The 12,321-nt window shown below is 46.9% G+C and overlaps 1 protein-coding gene across 1 annotated transcript in view; it reads left to right on the forward strand.

Annotated features, from left to right (window-relative positions):
- Nucleotides 1-10,271: 10,271 nt before the first annotated feature.
- NAB1 (NGFI-A binding protein 1) overlaps nt 10,272-12,321 on the forward strand; it is a 64,277-nt gene continuing 62,227 nt past the window's right edge. Inside the window, exon 1 of the mRNA XM_065561998.1 lies at nt 10,272-10,290. The gene's annotated coding sequence lies outside the window, so the exon portion shown is untranslated. The remainder of the gene's footprint in view (nt 10,291-12,321) is intronic.

The following is a 12,321-nucleotide window of genomic DNA, read 5'->3' on the forward strand; positions in this document are numbered from 1 at the left end:
ATAGCGGACTCTGCTGCGAGAACCCTGGCCTCGGGTATCGCTATGCGGAGGATCTCCTGGCTCCAGGTTTCGGGTCTGCCTCAGGAACTGCAGCAAACCCTGCAGGATCTACCCTTCGAAGGACAAGGGTTGTTTTCAGAGAAGACGGACTCTCGTCTGCAGAGCCTCAAGGACTCCAGGACAATCATGCGTTCCCTGGGGATGCATGTTGTGGGCACTCAGCGCAGGCCATTTAGGCCGCAGCCTCAGCGCTTCTACCCCCCCCCGCCTCGTCAGAGACAGGACTCGGCCCGGAGGCGAGGGCGAGGTGGTAGACGAAGGTGGACCGGCCCTCAACCCGGTCAGAACCAGGGGCCACCTAGACCACCTTCAGGCCCCAGGCAGAACTTTTGAAGGTGCGGTCGAGGACGGCGCCCCAGTCACCCCCCAGGATCCAGCCCCCTCCTTTCGGGATCGCCTTTCCCATTTCCACCGTGCCTGGTCCCTTATAACCTCGGACCGTTGGGTTCTTCGCACGGTGGACAGGGGATATGCTATCCAGTTCTCTTCAATCCCCCCCTCCTCCCCCCCTTCCCCGTCCCTCTTCAGGGACCCTTCTCACGAGCAACTTCTTATACACGAAGTTTCCACGCTCCTTGCTATGGGGGCCATAGAGGAGGTTCCAGTGGAGTTAAGGGGCAGGGGATTCTATTCCCGTTACTTAATAGTCCAAAGGAGGTCTGCGACCCATCTTGGACTTGCGCGGACTCAACAAATTCGTAGTAAAGTTGAAGTTCCGCATGGTCTCTCTGGGGGCCATTATCCCGTCCCTCGATCCTGGAGACTGGTTCGCCGCCCTCGACATGAAAGATGCATACTTTCACATCGCAATTTACCCGCCTCACAGACGCTTCCTGCGGTTCGTGGTAAACAAGGTGCACTACCAATTTGCAGTCCTTCCCTTCGGCCTATCCTCGGCCCCAAGGGTGTTCACGAAATGTATGGCTGTCGTGGCAGCGTACTTTCGTCGGCAAGGGATACAGGTGTTCCCGTACCTAGACGACTGGCTAGTACGCGGTCGCACCAAAGAGCAAGTTCGAGCTCACGTCCACATAATAGTGCACACATTCAACGAGTTGGGCATCCTACTCAACAAGGACAAATCCACTCTGGAACCTACCCAGAGAATAGAATTCATCGGCGCAGTCCTAGACTCCAGACGTGCACAAGCCATCCTGCCAGACAACCGCTTTTGCACCATCACGAGCCTCATTCAAGGACTCAAGGCCTTCCCAACTACCACGGTGAGGTCGTGCCTTACCCTGCTGGGTCACATGGCTTCCTGCACGTACGTAACCAGGCATGCCAGACTTCGGCTTCGCCCACTTCAAACCTGGGTGTCATCAATATACCGCCCGCATCGGGACAGCCTGAACATGGTGGTCACGGTCCCGAACTCGGTCCTGACCTCCCTCACATGGTGGCTAGATCGCAACGTGGTTTGCGAGGGGATGCCATTTCACGCCCCACAACCCTCTCTGCACCTAGTCACGGACGCTTCATCTCTGGGTTGGGGCGCCCATCTCGACAAACACCATACCCAGGGCCTGTGGACTGCATCCCAGCTAGCCCTGCACATCAATGTTCGGGAACTGATGGCGGTGCGCCTGGCGTGCCAGGCATTTCTCAACCTCCTACGTGGCCGATGTGTGTTAGTTCTCATCGACAACACCACGGCCATGTTTTACATCAACAAGCAAGGAGGAGCACGTTCGTCAATTCTATGCCAAGAGGCCATTCGCCTGTGGGACTTCTGCATCGCCCACTCAATCCATCTCACGGCATCGTTCCTCCCTGGAGTCCAGAACACTTTAGCGGACCGACTCAGCAGGTCCTTTCAAACGCACGAGTGGTCTATCCGTCCGGACATCATACATTCCGTCTTCCAGAAGTGGGGGTTTCCCCAGATAGACCTGTTTGCATCTCGAGACAACAGGAAGTGCCACGTGTTCTGCTCCCTGCAAGGTCGAGCTCCGGGCTCCCTCTCGGATGCGTTTCTCCTTCCCTGGAAAGACCACCTGTTTTATGCCTTTCCTCCGTTTCCTCTGGTCCACAAAGTACTGCTCAAATTGCGCAGGGACCAGGCACAGGTGATTCTGATCGCCCCAGCGTGGCCGAGACAACATTGGTACACCACGCTGTTGGAGCTCTCGGTTCAGACACCGATCCCGCTTCCATTATGCCCGGATCTCATCTCTCAGGACCACGGCCGCCTGCGTCACCCCGACCTGCAATCACTCCACCTCACGGCGTGGCTGCTCCATGGTTCACCCAGGCAGAGCAGCAGTGCTCGCACTCTGTCCAACAGATTCTGCTGAGCAGTAGGAAACCCTCAACACGGACCACATACTTGGCCAAGTGGAAGCGGTTCTCCTGTTGGTGCGAACAACGAGCCACGTCCCCGTTACAGGCACCTATTCCTCTCATATTGGAATATCTCCTCTCCCTAAAACAACAAGGGTTGGCGATATCTTCAATTAGAGTTCACCTGGCCGCTATATCGGCTTTTCACCCAGGGGAACTCGCGTCTTCGGTATTCTCTAACCCGATGGTTGTTAGATTCCTCAAGGGCTTAGACCGGATGTACCCACGGCAACGTCAGCCCGTTCCGACGTGGGACCTCAACCTGGTTCTCTCCAAGCTCACAGGTCCTCCATTCGAGCCACTGGCCACCTGTTCACTTCTGTACCTATCCTGGAAGACAGCCTTCCTCGTAGCCATCACCTCAGCAAGGCGCGTTTCTGAACTCAGGGCGCTTACATCTGAGCCCCCTTACACAGTTTTTCATAAGGATAAAGTGCAGCTTCGTCCACATCCTGCCTTTCTCCCTAAGGTGGTTTCTCCTTTTCATATCAACCAGGATATATTTCTCCCGGTCTTTCATCCTAAACCACATGCCACTCGCCAGGATCAACGTTTGCATTCCCTGGACGTACGCAGGGCCCTGGCCTTCTATATTGACCGCACAAAGTACTTTAGAAAGACGACGCAACTCTTCGTCGCAGTGGCCGACCGGATGAAAGGCTCACCGGTCTCCTCACAACGCCTATCCTCCTGGATTACGTCTTGCATCCGGACTTGCTATGACCTGGCAGGTGTCTCAGCACCGCACCTCACCGCTCACTCCACGAGGGCCCAGGCTTCCTCGACGGCTTTCCTGGCACAAGTTCCGATCCAGGACATTTGTAGAGCAGCGGTTTGGTCATCAGTCCACACATTTGCAGCTCACTATGCACTAGTGCAGCAGTCCAGGGACGATGCTGCCTTCGGATCAGCGGTTTTGCACACAGCAATGTCTCACTCCGACCCCACCACCTAAGTTGGGCTTGGGAGTCACCTAATGGAATGGATATGAGCAAGCACTCGAAGAAGAAAAGACGGTTACTCACCGTTGTAACTGTTGTTCTTCGAGATGTGTTGCTCATATCCATTCCAAACCCGCCCCCCGTCCCCACTGTCGGAGTAGCCGGCAAGAAGGAACTGAGGGGGCGCCGGGTCGGCTGGGGTATATATTCAGCGCCATGAAGGCGCCACTCTAGGGGGCTCCACAGCCGACCCGCCGGTGTTGCTAGGGTAGAAAATCTTCCGACGATCGTGCACGCGGCGCGCACACACCTAATGGAATGGATATGAGCAACACATCTCGAAGAACAACAGTTACAACGGTGAGTAACCGTCTTTTACTTTGGATGGACATTGTGGGAGATGTGGTCCCTCAAGCACCCAGGGCTGCATATTTTTTTCAGGAACAGTGACAGCAAAGATGTTAATGATTTCTTTGTGTTTCAAATATTTTGCCATTTTTTAATATAATTTCATAAGTTACATTAGGAGCTGGGTGTAAGTGAGAGCGGTATTGGTCAGAAAGTGGATTGGATCTCAACAGAGGCTATGATCCTTCAGAGAGCTAATGAAGCAGTCCTCACTTTGATATCCTCCTTCCTTAATGTCACATACTGCAACCGCCAGAATGAACCTCTGGGATATTTCCTGGAAAGTGATCCATTTGATCCTGAAGCTATAGTCCGATTGTATTGCACTGGTGTGCTGGATACGTATAGCTTGCATGGATCCATTCCACGTAGGTTCTTCTCAAATACAGCGTATGTTGTGTTATCTTTTCTCTTTAAGCTTGGGGTGCACATTGTCCCAGGGAGAGGCTTCTACAGGCTACAGGAGAAGAAGATTGTATCATGGTTGTGAATGAGCCCCCTTCCATGCAGGAGTATAATGGAGAGGGGAGATCCGTATATGGAGTGACCCTCAACCTCATGGGATACAATCTGGGTTAATGCACGGGGATGCTATAAATTGACACAAGATGATACAAGATAACTCAGAGAATTATCAGTGTGGTATTATATAGCCTTTCACCCCAAGCCTGATGGTTTCAATCCAGGCCAAACCAGTAGTTACTAAAATCTGTTACTACCTGATGGTTTTTGATGGTCTGTTTGAATTGAATTGGTGCTTTAGCTGATAAGTAACCACATCACACTCCACCACCCTGGTTGGCATCCTTGTTGGCAGTCTCAGAAGAGTGGCCAAAGCTTGAGTAGGCATGGGAATTGAACAGCCTTCACGCTTAAAGGTGTTCCCTCTAGTTTATGATTGAGGCAGAAAGGCTAGGCAGTGGCTTTCAGGGCCACTGATCATGCTGTGTCTGTTCTGGGACTAAACAGAGGATTTCATCTCCAGACCAGTCAATCAAACAGCTTTCGGGAACACTACATTCATAAGATGTTTATTTTTAAATATTGTCTAAAACAAGAACAAAGACCTAACAGAAAAGCTAAACCCACCCTGGCTTCCATTAGAATTCACATCACACATAGTCTGGCTTTGTTAAGAGACTATAGGAACAATGTTTGTTTTGTTTATGGACGTATATGTATGATTCTCTACCTTGCATTTGCATTTGCATTCATATAAACAGATTTCCTTATTATTATATCAACAGGGATGGCTCTAGGATTTTTGCCGCCCGAAGCAAAAACAATTTTGGCCGCCCCCCCCGCCCCGTTTTTTTCTTACCCCACCCCCGGCCCCTTCCCCAAATCCCCAGCCCTGCCTCCTCCCCCAAGGCTCTCAAGCCTAGGAGGGAGGGAGGGAGAGGGAGAAGCAGCGCGTGCGCCGCGGCCACTCGGGGTCTCCCCCTCCCTTCCAGGCTCTCAAACCTGGGAGGGAGGGGGAGCAGCGGCGTGCGAATCAGCTGTTTCGCGCGCCACGGCCACTCGGGGTCTCCCCCTCCCTCCCAGGCTCTCAAACCTGGGAGGGAGGGGGAGATCCCGAGCGGCCGCGGCGTGTGAAACAGCTGATTCGCGCACCGCTGCTCCCCCTCCCTCCCAGGCTCTCAAACCGAGGAGGGAGGGAGAGGGAGAAGCAGCGCGTGCGCCGCGGCCACTCGGGGTCTCCCCTCCCTCCCAGGCTCTCAAACCTGGGAGGGAGGGGGAGATCCCGAGCGGCCGCGGCGCGCAAAACAGCTGGTTCGCACGCCGCTGCTCCCCCTCCCTCCCAGGTTTGAGAGCCTGGGAGGGAGGGCGAGCAGCGGTGCGCGAGCGGCAGCAGCGGAGGTGAGTTAGGGCGGCCGGGGCACATTTTTAGGGGTGGCATGGCCCGCGCCAGAATGCCGCCCCTAAAAATGTGCTGCCCCAAGCACCAGCTTGTTTTGCTGGTGCCTAGAGCCGGCCCTGTATATCAATATACAGTAGAACCGCAGAGTTCCAAACACCTCGGGAATGGAGGTTATTCGTAACTGTGAACAAAATGTTAGGGTTGTTCTTTCAAAAGTTTACAACTGAACATTGACTTAATATAGCTTTGAAACTTTACTATGCAGAAGAAAAAAATGCTGCTTTCCCTTTATTTTTTTAGTAGTTTACGTTTAACACAGAACTGTACTGTATTTGCTTTTATTTTGTTTTTGTCTTGTCTCTGCTACTGCCTGAGTGTGTATTTCCAGTTCCAAATGAGGTGTGTGGTTGACCAGTCAGTTCATAACTCTGGTGTTCGTAACTCTGAGATTCTACTGTAGTAGCTTTTATTAAGTATTCTGGAGCCTGACATTACATGCTTGGAAAAATGATTTGCTAACAACATTTAAAAATGTGAAAAGAATGAGTGTCTTTCCAAATTTCCTTTATTTCCTGAGATTATATTTTAAATCCAGTGTGCTAGACTGCATTAATGATTAATCTTTGCATTATCAAAGGAGGTTGTCACGTATTTTTAGATCAAAGAAGGTTGTTTTGTAGTAAAGAGGTTCTTGAAAAGAGTGTCTCTTATTTTGAAAGAATACATTATAATTATAATTGGGGTTGTGTTGGTTGATTATTAAGATACATTTTTGGAAAAGTCATGAAGGAGTAATGGTAACCATGTCATAAATCATGGAAATTACAGCAAAAGTTCTGAAAACCCATGAATGTGTTTGGCAGACACTAAAGCACTTTTTATCCAACCAAGACTCTGTGAACCCTCCTCCTTTCCCCGAGGACTACAACGATTTCTACCAGCTGAAGATCTGGCCTGTATGTTAAAGGCTATAGGGACATCTTATTCTCTCCTGGGTACTTAATTACTGATCTTTCCTATTTTATGCAGTCCTGCTTGAGGGTCTAAGGTTTTTTAAAATATTCTGATAGAAATCTTAGATCTGGATTGTACCCTGTCCTTGCACAGATGTTCAGGAGGAGAAGAGAGACAAGATGCTATCGTGCACCCCCAGCACATCCTAGTCAAGCATTAGGTATAATCACAGGCCCTGCACTCAAGGAAGTGCTGGGAGGGATTTCATGGACACGAACACTCCTTGAGGTGGTAGGCCATGGCCTCTGCCCAAGAGAGCAGCCATTGGATTTAGCCAAACAGATGGTGGGAGAGATGCAGGGGGAGAAAATTATACCATTGTAAGGGATGGTTCTTGCACTGAGGAGATCTAGTAGGAGTTGTGCATCCTACAACAACTCCTGGAGCAGTACAGCTCTGCCTCAACCCACAGGAGACCTGTGACTTTCTGCTACATTCTGGCCCTTAAAGTTTGTGGGGGCTTTTCTGAAACTTTTTTTTTTTTAAACCTGTATGTGCTTGTGACTTCACGTTACTAATCCACCAATATCTATCCACAGTCTGTTTAGTGTTGCTGCCTATTCCTTGCCCTTGGCTGTTCTCTTAAGACTTCTAATAAAGTTTGTACCGATCTTCACTCACTCCTTTCCCATTCATACTAGGGCAGTATGCCAGTGTGGCACTCAAAAGTCATGGATGTTTTGAGATGATAGAATTTCTGCCTTTCTTGTTGTGACAGATCCTCATGCTTAATTAGCAAGTTTATAGCCAGTGCATAAGTATCTGTGAAAGGTACTGTTCGTTTTCTTCAAGTGCTTTAAACTAATGGGCTTATCATCTTCCATGCTATCAAGCAGATTATTTCTAAAGGTTGTAGCTATATTCAAATATTTCTTTCCTAGCCTATTATGAATGTTTTCACTGATGCATTTTTCTGTAACTAAATGTACACATGGGTGAGACTCTGAGAAATTAATACTATGAATGACTTGTAGTGGTGGTATAGATGTGTGAATGGCTGTTGGAACCTATAAAGTAATTGATGGGTTTAATCAGCCACACATTATATTGGAACCTTTCCAGTGCCAGTCTCTGAAATTAGGTAATTTGCTTAAAGGGACCACCCTGTAAAACACAGATAAATAAAATATGAATATTTGTACATGCATAAAGTATAGAGTTACGGAGAGCCAGGATGTACAGTCATTTTGTCCATGCTGATAATTGCAGTTCTTGCAGTTGCTTAGGGTACGCAGGACATGCCTCACATAGGCTTTTACAACCGTTTGCAATTATTCAAGCTTTTTATATTATCAACATTAGCTTTAATTGGCTTAATAAGATTGTCATAACTATAAAGGGAAGGGTAACAGCCCTCCTGTGTACAATACTATAAAATCCCTCCTGGCCAGAGATTCCAAAATCCTTTTACCTGTAAAGGGTTAAGAAGCTCAGGTAACCTGGCTGATACCTGACCCAAAGGATCAATAAGGGGACAAGATACTTTCAAATCTTGGTGAGGGGGGGAAGGCTTTTGTTTGTGCTCTTTGTTTTGGTGGTTGTTCGCTCTTGGGACTGAGAGGGACCAGACATCAATCCATGCTCTCCAAGTCTTTCTGAACAAGTCTCTCATATTTCAAACTTGTAAGTAAACAGCCAGGAAAGGCGTGTTAGTTTTAGCTTTGTTTTCTCACCTTGTAAATGTACCTTTTACTAGGGTGTTTACCACTGTTTGCTATAACTTTGAACCTAAGGCTAGATGGGGGTCCTCTGGGCTCTTTAAGTTTGATTACCCTGTAAAGTTATTTTCCATCCTGATTTTACAGAGATGATTTTTACCTTTTTCTTTAATTAAAAGCCTTCTTTTTAAGAACCTGATTGATTTCCCCTGTTTTTTAGATCCAAGGGGGTTGGATCTTGATCCACCAGGAGTTGGTGGGAGAAAGGAGGGGGGATGGTTAATTTCTCCTTGTTTTAAGATCCAAGGGGTTTGGATCTGTATTTACCAGGGAACTGGTGAAGAGTCTCTCAAGGCTACCCAGGGAAGCGAATTAGCACATTGGGAGTGGTGGCAGCGGACCAGATCTAAGCTGGTAGTTAAGCTTAGAAGTTTTCATGCAGGCCCCCACATCTATACCCTAAAATTCAGAGTGGGGAAGGATAATGTAATTACAACTGAGGATTTTCAGGAACCTGAGTGTAGCAGTGCACAATTGCTGTTGGCCCTGCATTTCTGTCATACCAGGCAAAAGAGGGTCTTTTCAATTCTGGCATGTATCCCATGGTAACGAAAGAATAATGTAAAAGCACAGTGTTTAGGGGTGGTGTATTTTCTATAAACAAAATTTTCTAAAACTTTCAGTTTTTAGAGAGGTCCCCATGTGCAACAAACAAAGAGTGGGCAGCCATATCCCCAACCTTTGTCTTGAGCATATTACACAGATATGGGGTGGGATTTTCAGAAGTACTCAGCACCTACCTAACTCTGCTTCTGTTGATGTCAGTGTTTTTACTGTTGCTGAAATGAAAGCAGAGTTAGGCCAATGCTAAGCACTTTTGAAAATCTCACCCTTACTGACTATGGGCTAAATCTCTGATGGGCAACCTACTGAAGTCAGCATCACAAGCAACTAGGCTCCACAGTTCTTTAAAGGCACAATTATTGGACATTTTGGCCTTAGGGGTCTGGCTTGCCAGATCATGTATACACGTATTGCATATAAAATGCATAAGGTATAGTTAGATGGTGGAAAACAGTAATGACTCCACAATTAAGGCCATACCTCCCTTTGCATTATAAGCCTGATTTTTAAACTCCATCTAAATTTTCTACTCAACTCCTCTCTTCATGTATTTTGGCTTGTGTTGATCTTAGTACTAAGGCAGATTTTATCTGTGTATGTATTGTTTTTTGTTGTTGTTGTCAAAAGTTTCATGTTAACCAGATGATGAGTTTCTGACATATGGGACTTTGAACATGATGTCTTTTCACTTTTGAAAGAGTTTCTTAATGTTTGTTAAGTGAAATCTTAAAAGTGACATGGCGTAGAAATTTCACATTTTAATTACGGTATTTTATTATGCCCCAATTTCTAGTGCATAGGACGATTTTTCCAAAAGTAGGGTACCAAATTCAGGAGTGATTAGCCAAGTGATCTGCACTTTCCATAGTTCATGATTCCTCTGAGGGAGCTTACAAACTGTGCAGACACCCTACAGAGCTTTTACGCTACCAAAGGAAATTCTCTGCTTCAGAGATCTTACAAGTGGAGGATCTTGCCAGCTCCATAAGCCAAACAGCTCCATACATACACCATACATATACCAGGAAACTATGACCCTAATAGTTGTTGCTCCAAGTGTTCAGAAGCTCTGCAAACGCTCTAGCAGTGTTTGTAAAATGTTTAAGCCAGACAGATGTGGCTCAGGCAGCTTAGATGCTGAAAGAAATTCAGTAATCTTCTAAGTTCCTTGGTGGAATAGCTGCTTATTCTGTGAAGATAGTAGAATTTCAATTTCTATGTTTTCTCCTACATGTGTCTTTGTGCCCCCGGTGTGAAGAGAACCAAACAGGAGTGCCAATCTTCTGACTGTAGAAAGAACAGGAAGAAGAACATCTCGTGGCCATGCTGGTTGGCGAAGGAGATGACTTCCGGCATCAGGCCAGGATCTGCTCAGGAGCAGGTACTTCTCTCGCTGACCAGTGCAGCTCTTCTAAACAGGTGCCCAAGTCTCTGTAGCACTGATCTCTGCTTCTACTTTCCCACTCCCCTGTCAGTGATAACTTCCAGTCTCAATGGCCTACATTTCCCAAAAGAATTAGTGATTCTGGATGTCCATTGTGAGATATCTTAAAGGAACCTGAGCTTCAGAGGGTGGGTTCTAGGCTCTCTCTGAAAATCCGGCACTTTTAAAGTGTCACATTTAAACCCAAACTAGAGGTACTCAGGATTACTAGTTACTCTCATAGAGATAGGGTGATCAGATGTCCCGATTTTATAGGGACAGTCCTGATTTTTGGGTCTTTTTCTTATATAGGCTCCTATTACCCCCCACCCCTGTCCCAATTTTTCACATTTGCTGTCTGGTCATCCTACATATAGGCATACATTTTCCTTTATTCTTCTGCCATTCTGTGTTAGTGTTATTTTGGCTACCAAATTACTATTTGGCTTCAACATGGAGTTACATTAGTTCCTTCCACCATGAGTCACAGAACCACAACCCTAAGAGGGACCATTGTCAGGTCTACAGAAAATGGAGGATAGAAGCATCTGAAAGGAAATGAGAGTAGCATGAGGGATTTCAGTCATATGCATGGAGAAAAGCTATAACCTTTCAACTTACAGAATTATTTGGTTTTTACAATTGCAAACAGAACACAGTCCAGAGAACCTGGGAGGGACAATCTTTGAGAATCTACATGCCTCTGGTTCTTCAGTTAGGCAGACAAGGAAGAGGCAGAATTGGATTAGGAAGGAGGGATGCGTTTGAAATCTGAAACTCATATCCAGTGAGATAGAAAGTGCTGAGCTTCCCCTTGCTGTGGGAAAGTAGGATGAGGGGTGCCAGCACTATGGTGTTCATAGCTTTCCAACGTCTTCCTTACTGAAATGTCTGTCACCCTGATGCCCACTTTCCTTGGGCAAACGAAGCCGACTGTTATGCCTGTTTAAGATAAGATGCACGAATCCACAAAAAGCAGTATGAACTTCTGAGGAGAAGAGTAGCCAGGGGATTGAAATGGGGTTGTTGTGGAGGTTGCTCCTGTACCTGCCTCAGCAGAGTCACAGATCAGACCCACAGACTGGATCTGTCAAAAACAATTAGAATAGCCTGGAGACGAGTTGCATATCATGAGTATTTATGAGGCAACAAAGCTTTCACACCCTCAGTTTCCTGGGCAAATGGCCAACTTGCAACGAAAATGCTCAGAAAAGGAATATGAACAGATAAAGTGACAAGTGTTTGCACTCTGACACCAGCTACCTTTTAGGGTGCCCACCACTGCCCCTTTGATTACTACCTAACCCAAGATGGGTTGGAACATGCTCCCAATGGGAATCCACCCAGACATCACTCCTCTCTGAGTGTATATTGAGTGTTGTAAGTATTCTAAATAGAATCTTCTATCTCTTAGGTGAAATATTTGACTGGTTTTGCAATGCTTCAATTTTATTTACTTACTTATTGTGATTTTATTTTAATTGTTCATGCAGAGGCTTGTCAAGAAGCAGAGTGGTGGCATTATGAATAACAGGCTTTTGTTGTTCATTGTAGTAGTGTTCATTTTCAGGATCACCTACAGCTAGGTGGGTGCAAGCCTTGCAATGCAATGTTTAATGGTGCATATGAGGTGTGTTCGTGCAGGGAGCATCATGCTCCCCTCTCTTGTTCCAACACATTGTGTTCTCTTCAGTGCAAACACAGCATGAGCCTCGTTACCTGTTTGTTTTATAACAGTCTTTCACAGAGTTGACGTGTATATTTTCAGCTCTAAACTGAATAAATTACATTAGGATCTCTGTGTTTTCAACTGTGCCCCAGAGAATCCTAGTGGACTTACTCCTGATGCGCACCAGTGTACAGTCAGATCAGAATCAGGCCCTCTGTTCATATTGGCTTCACTTATGTATGTGAAAAGACCATGTGTAGTCATTAATACTAATCACAAGTTTCTAACACCTCCTTGTGAATTGTAGGGAAGCTAAATAC

The sequence above is a fragment of the Chrysemys picta genome, chromosome 11 (genome assembly GCF_011386835.1).
Source record: "Chrysemys picta bellii isolate R12L10 chromosome 11, ASM1138683v2, whole genome shotgun sequence".
In the NCBI taxonomy this organism is placed as follows: domain Eukaryota; kingdom Metazoa; phylum Chordata; order Testudines; family Emydidae; genus Chrysemys; species Chrysemys picta.